We start from the raw sequence: 7,402 nt of genomic DNA, 5'->3' as shown, positions 1-7,402 counted from the left end.
GAGGGATGTGAGACAGGGGTTCAGGTTTGGGAACATGTGTACACTCGTGGTGGATTCATGTTGATGTATGGCAAAACGAATACAATATTTTAAAGTAATTAGCTTCCAATTAAAATAAATAAATTTAAATTTAAAAAAAAGAGAAATAATGGTTGAGACATCAGAAATCTAGAGAGGGAAACGGACATCCAGATTTAGAGGCCCCAAAGTCTGCAATAGGTTGAACCCAAAGGGATTCTTATGAGACACATTATAACTGTCAAAAATCTAATGCAAAGAGAGAATTTTTACAGCAGTGAGAGAAAAGTGACTTGTCACATTAAAATATGCAAGGAAAAACACATAGACTATCGGTGGATTTCTTAGCAGAAACTTTGTAGGTCAGAAGCAAGTGGGATGATATATTCAAAACTTTAAAGGAAAATCTTTCAAACAAGAACACTTTACACCTGGCAAAATTTCTTCTCTTTAAGAAAGGAGGAGAAAGAAAGACTTTCCCAGACAGAGAAATGCTGAGGGAGATCATCAGTACTTGATCTGCCTTGCCAGAACTGCTAAAAGGAGTTTAAATTGAAACAAACAAAATGCTAGACATAACATGAAAATATAACTCATTGCTAAAGGAAATATAAAGAAAAACACAATACTGTAATTATGGCACATAAATTACTTGTAACACTAGTCTATAAAGACAAAAAGAGCAAAAATAACTAAACCACTGAAATGTGTTCATGGAAACAATACAGAAAGAAGTAAAATCTAGTATGAGTTCGTAAATTGTGTTTATGAGGGAAGGAGTAAAAGGTTATAAAACGTTTGATGTGAGCCCAGTAGCAGCTTTTTAATAAGTATAATAGTTTCCCAAGAATAAAGAGAACAGACCAAAGCATGCTAAAACAAAACAAAACATAACAAAACATCAAACAATAAAGAAAGGTGAGCAGAGGATAAGAACAAGAGAACTATATTTTTAAAAAAAGACAAAAGCAATTAACAAAATGGTAATAGGAACCCCCTTCCTATCAATAATCATTTCTATCAATAATCACTTTAAATACAAGTAGATTATTTTTATCCTTCAGTGGCTATGTCCAACTCTTTGAGACCCCATGCACTGAAGTATGCCAGGCTTCCCCTGTCCTTCACTATTTCCCAGAGTTTGCAAAAACTCAGGTCCATTGAGTCAGTGATGCCATCCAACCATCTCATTCTCTGTCTTCCCCTTCTCCTCCTGTCTTCAATCATTCACGGCAACAGGTCTTATCCAATGAGTCGGCTCTTTGCAATAGGTAGCCAAAGTATTCGAGCTTCAGTCTCAGTCCTTCCAGTGAATATTCAGGGTTGATTTCCTTTAGGATTGATTGATTTGATCTCCTTGCAGTCCAAGGGACTCTGAGGAGTCTACTCCAACACCACAGTTTGAAAGCAACAATTCTTTGGCACTCAGACATCTTTATGACCCAACTCTCATATCCATACATGACTAGTGGAAAACCCAGAGCTTTGACTGTACAGACCTTTGTTGGCAAAGTTGTTGGCAAAGTCTCTGCTTTTTAATACACTATCTAGGTTTGTCATAGCTTTTCTTCCAAGGATCAAGCATCTTTTAATTTTATGGCCCCAGTCACCATCTGCAGTGATTTTGGAGCCCAGGAAAATAAAGTCTGTCATTGTTTCCATTGTTTTTCATCTGTTTGCCATGAAGGGATGGAACAGGATGCCATGATCTCAGTTTTTTGAATGTTGAGTTTTAAGCCAGCTTTTTCACTTTCCTCTTTCACCTTCATCAGGAGGCTCTTTAGCTCCTCTTTGCTTTCTGACATTAAGAGTGTTATCATCTGCATATCTGAGGTTGTTGACATTTCTCCCAACAATCTTGATTCCTGCTTATGGTTCATCCAGTCTGGCGTATCTCATGATGTATTCTGCATATGAGTTAAATAAGCAAGGTGACAATATACAGGCTTGACATATTCCTTTCCTAATTTTGAACAAGTCCATTGTTCCACATCTGGTTCTAACTTGTGCTTCTTGACCTGAATATAGGTTTTTCAGAAGGCAGGTAAGGTGAATGGGTATTCCCAACTCTTTAAGAACATTCCACAGTTTGTTGTTATCCACACAGTCAAAGGCTTTAGTGTCATCAATGCAGAAGTTAGATGCTTTTTTCTGGAATTTTCTTGCTTTTTCTGTGATCCAACGGATGTTGACAATTTGATCTCTGATTCCCCTGCCTTTTCTAAATCCAGCTTGTACATCTGGAATTTCTTGGTTCATATACTGTTGAAGCCTAGCTTGAAGGATTTTAAGCATGATCGTGCTAGCAGGTGAAATGAGTGCAACTGTGTGGTCGGTTGAACATGCTTTGGCATTGCTCTTCTTTGGGATTGGAATGAAACTGACCTTTTTGAGTCTGGTGGCTACTGCTGAGTTTTCCAAATTTTCTGGCATTTAGACTGCAGCACTTTAACAGCATTATCTTTAAGGGTTTTAAATTGCTCAGCTCGAATTCCATCACCTTCACTAGCTTTGTTTGTACAATGCTTCCTAAGGCCCTCTTGACTTCACACTCCAGGATGCCTGACTCCAGGTGAGTGACCACATCATCATGGTTATCCTGGTCATTAAGACGTTTTTTGTATAGTTCTTCTGTATGTTCCTGCCACTTCTTATTGTCTTTGGCTCCTCTTAGGTCCTTTCCATGTTTTCATGAAATGTTCCCTTGGTATCTCCAATTTTCTTGAAGAGATCTCTAGTCTTTCCCCATTTTATTGCTTTCCTTTATTTCTTTGCATTGTGCACTTAAGAAGGCTTTCTCTCCTTGCTATTCTTTAAACTCTGCATTCACTTGGGTATATCTTTCCCTTTCGCTTTTCTTCTTTGCTAAGCTATTTGTAAGCCTCCCCAGACAACCATTTTGCCTTCTTGAATTTCTTTTTCTTTCAGACGGTTTTAGTCACCACTTCCTGTACAGTATTATGAACCTCCCTCCATAGTTCTTCAGGCACTCTTTATCAGATCTACTCTCTTGAGTCTATTTGTGACTTCCATTGTATAATCTCAACTCGCAGTCTGTTTAGGGATACAATGCTGGCTAAAAGGAGTGAAACCCAATCTACCACATACAGGCAGAGGGGTACAAGAACAAAATACCTCAAGGCATCAACATCATAGAGGCCAACAAAACACATGCCACTGATATTGTCACCTTCAATTTTATTCATCGCTAAAAGGATGATGGTCTGTGTTCCCGGGATGCCCCATGCACTGGCATGAAACAGCAAGGCTTTCTTTTCAATAGCTTCACTACCCCAACTTTGGCACAGCTGCCAAGAACCACGTGATGGCAAGAATCACCCACCAAATGCTGCCAGCCATAGTAAAAATATATAGTATCATAAAAAGCATGATACAGGCTTTGTTATGAGATCCTTGGGTCACTGTGGAGGCCTTATACTGTGCAGGGCTGGATGCATTGCAGGCAACTCGGTCCTCAAGCAAAAACCCAATAAAGAAAATTAATGACACCATCATGTAGCAGACAGCATAAATTATAATGGATCTTTCAGGATAATGGAATCTTACCACATCAATCAAAAAAGTTAAAAAAGTAAACAACGTGGCAGAGAGGCAAATGATTGAAATCAATCCTATGAAATACCGAGCAAATGAAAGCTCTTCTCTCCTAAAGTACATATTTGGACAAGGAGGTGAACAATCACGCATGTGCAAAAAGGAACAGCCAAGATCAGGATCAATTTTCAACCCTCGGGGACACCAAAAGCCATAGTCCCCCTGCACTGCCACTGAGGCTTCTTCAGTAGGATCGCCAGCTAAATTCAGGTCCAACAGCCGAGGATACAGCTCACCACAATCTGGGAACCTCCACTGCTAAAACTGCCGTCTGTTGGTCATAATGATTCAGAAGATTGGGCGTGAAGGCAGTGTTATAAGGCAAATCCTGGCACATCCTCAAGTTAATAGGCTCAAAAAAAAAAAAACGGTGCCCACCTATATGGCCCACAAACATTGTCAAAGGCCACAGATAGAAGACGATTCAACTCATACCCATGCTTTCTTGATTGAATGGGATTCAAATGATCAGACCTACTCAATATGTATTTTAGATCTTTGTACACCTGCAGGTCTCAGCTTGAAAGTACTTCTATCTTACTGTTAAGTTCTTCAAACAGAATTACTCTTCACACCATCAGAGGTTTGTTAGCTTGGTCTCACAAAAGGCATTTGTTTTTGGTTTCACAATATGGGAAAATGACATCATCTTGGAGAAGACTCTTCAGAGCCCCCTGGACTGCAAGGAGATCCAACCAGTCCATTCTGAAGGAGATCAGCCCTGGGATTTCTTTGGAAGGAATGATGCTAAAGCTGAAACTCCAGTACTTTGGCCATCTCATGCGAAGAGTTGACTCACTGGAAAAGACTCTGATGCTGGGAGGGATTGGGGGCAGGAGGAGAAGGGGATGACAGAGGATGAGATGGCTGGATGGCATCACTGACTCAATGGATGTGAGTCTGAGTGAACTCTGGGAGTTGGTGATGGACAGGGAGGCCTGGCGTGCTGTGATTCATGGGGTTGCAAAGAGTCAGACATGACTGCACGACTGAACTGAACTGAACTGCCTCTTCTTTTCATTTTATTACATCAGATACCATGTGGCCAATGTGTCAAGTTGATCAACCACATTCCCAAACAACAGATTCCATCTTAGGAGAAGAGCTATTTCTTCCTTTGACTGAACTATCTCACACCTCAGGGCGGGCTCCTGGGGGGGCTGCGGCGCTGGCCGGGGGCAGGTCCCTCAGGTAAACGGAGCCAGCGAGGACCACCAGTGTGTGCCTCGGAGTGACCGGAGAACCAGGATAAACTGGTGAAGTTTATGATCCAGATTGGTGTTTTCAGCACTCTGTATCTCGTACCACTCATGGTTGTAATTGGATGCTACTTTTATGAGCAAGCTTACCGCGGCATCTGGGAAGCAACGTGGATACAAGAATGCTGCAGAGAACATCACATTCCATGTCCATATCATGAGTGTCCAACTCCTACGGAAGAACTAAAAATATGCAGGGACTAGCTTCTTAAAAGAGAAGAAATCGCTGAGCTAAAAGTGGAAAGAAACACCAGGCTGCTGCTGGAGCACCTGGTTTCCCCATATGTGCCATCCCTCCAGATGATGGCGGGCAAGCAGCAGGTGCAGTCCCCAACCGGCATGACCAGCGAGTTAGAGGTGCTCAGGGCGCTGAAATTGCTGTTTGAGCACCACAAGGCCCTGGACAAGAAGACAGAGGATAGAACCACCACCTGGAGCTGGTGGAGAAGCTGCAGCAGAGGCTGAGGAGGCCAGAGACGCTGCCCGAGGTGGAAGCCGAGCTGGCGCAGAGGGTGGCCGCGCTCTCCAAGGCGGGAGAGAGACAGGGCAGCATAGAGGAGAGGCTGTGCCAGATGAAGGCCCAACTGGAGCAGAAGAACAAGGAGCTGCACCAGGACCAGCTGACTCTAAACCTGGAAACCCTGAGAGCTGAACTGGACCAAATGAGACTGCAAGGGGCTCCCTTCCACCATGGCCAACCCCACTTGGGCAGCACCCCAGACCTCAGGTTCCCTGTGGCAGACTGGCCGGCAGACTCCTTGGACAACAGGGTGGTACTGCGGCGCCCCCAGAAAGGCCGGCTGGCAGCGCTGCGCAGGTGAGCCGTCCAAGGCAAGGACCCCACCTCCCCCTTCCCATCCCTGGTGGGCACCTTGTAAGGCTCCTGCCCCCTCACGCTGTGGCCCTGAGGTGCAGACCCTGAAGGAGCAGGACTGGGAGCACGCGCAGCAAGCTATCATGCTGGCTGACATGGCCCAGGCATTCGAGAGTGACGAGGGCATGTCTGACGGCGAGGGCGACAGGGTCACCCTCTTCAGCTCGGCCACTCAGCTGTCGCCCAGTGGGCAGGGTGATGCCGAGACTCTGACTGTGATGCTGCAGGAGCAGCTAGACGCCATCAACGAAGAGATTCGGTTGATCGAAGAAGAGAAGGAGAAGACAGAGCAGCAGGCCGAGGAGACTGAGAGCAGGGAGAGCAGGGGGAGCTTAGGCAGGCCTCCATCGTTTAAAATCAGTCAGCTCCCTCAACCTGCATCCTGCCTCCTCACGTGCAGGCTCCTGCCCACCCCTGCCCAAGCCCAGAAGGAGGCGGCACAGCCCGGCGCAGGAGGGAGACCACGGGCATCATGACTCTGGTATGTGTCTGCCTCCTCCCTGCCGCATCCTTCCCCCAGGACACTGATTTTCTTTGTTTGTTTGTTGGTTGGTTGGTTTTTCTCTTTTTACCCAGAAGGAAATCAGGTACATTTGCTACGCTCAGAGGTCTTAAATTTTTTAACCTGCCTAGTCTTTAATCATTCCACAATGGCACAGCGACAAATTAGTCTTGATATTTGGACCACCGGCTTAGCACATCATCATGAACTCAGCCAGAGCCTGCCTCTATAACGTTGGGCCTGGCCTGTGCTGGGCACAGCAGCTGCAGGGAAGTTTCTGTTCTCAGGGAACAGACAGCTTCGTGAAAGTAACCATAGGCCGCTCTCATGGTGTGGGAAAGCCGTGCAGCACTTTTTCCATTGGGGATGCCTGGTTGCAGGGTGCAGGGCATGCGGTGGGAACAAAACCAAGAATCTACACTGGTCTGCTTGCTGATGGACCTGGCCACGCGCTCAGGCCAGCTCTGTGTGTGAAACCAGGTTAAAAGCCTGGTGCCCCAGGGCCCCAGGGAAGACGTCGGGCTGCCTCACTTTTCCGTGCCTAAAAACGGGATGACGACCTAGGGCTTTTGGTGACAGAGTATGCGGCTCTAAAGCACATGTTCCAGCTTTCTTGCGTGTTGAGCTTACATTTTGTGAGTGCATTGCTATTTACCCCATGAAATCACATGTACAACACTCTGCTTTGTAACTGGACTTGTATTATCACTTTTTTCTGTTACCACCCATTTCATGTTAGCTGCATTGTTAGTCAGCTTATAATTAAGTTAACCGTGTGTCATTTTAGCGGCCTGTGAAGTGGTAACTAGTCCATTTTGTGGTCTTTTGACACACTTTTTATAATTTGCATCATTAGCTCATTAGTTGATATTTAAAATTCTTTGGCGATTTCTCTGTGGTTTCATGCTTGATTTCTTTCCGAATACTTGTTAAAGAACAGTTCTGTATGTTTTCCTTGGTGTTAGAGTTCTCTGACAGTGTGTCTGCTTCATCATTGGTTTTGATTTCCTGTCTCATCCTGTTGTCTGCTTAGTCATCGTCAATCCAGACCCTCCCCCCACCGCCCCCGAGGCTGTTTACCCATCCATCTCCCCTCCCCCGTCCCCCCACTTGCTTTGGTCATAGCTGTGCTGT

At 45.0% G+C, this 7,402-nt stretch overlaps 2 pseudogenes; one reads left to right on the top strand and one right to left on the bottom strand.

Annotated features, from left to right (window-relative positions):
• Positions 3,021-5,040, bottom strand: LOC102172818 (annotated as a pseudogene).
• On the top strand, positions 5,465-6,294 carry LOC106502628 (annotated as a pseudogene).

This window comes from Capra hircus, chromosome 11, assembly GCF_001704415.2.
Source record: "Capra hircus breed San Clemente chromosome 11, ASM170441v1, whole genome shotgun sequence".
In the NCBI taxonomy this organism is placed as follows: Eukaryota; Metazoa; Chordata; class Mammalia; order Artiodactyla; family Bovidae; genus Capra; species Capra hircus.
This window is presented reverse-complemented; position numbering and strand designations above follow the sequence as displayed.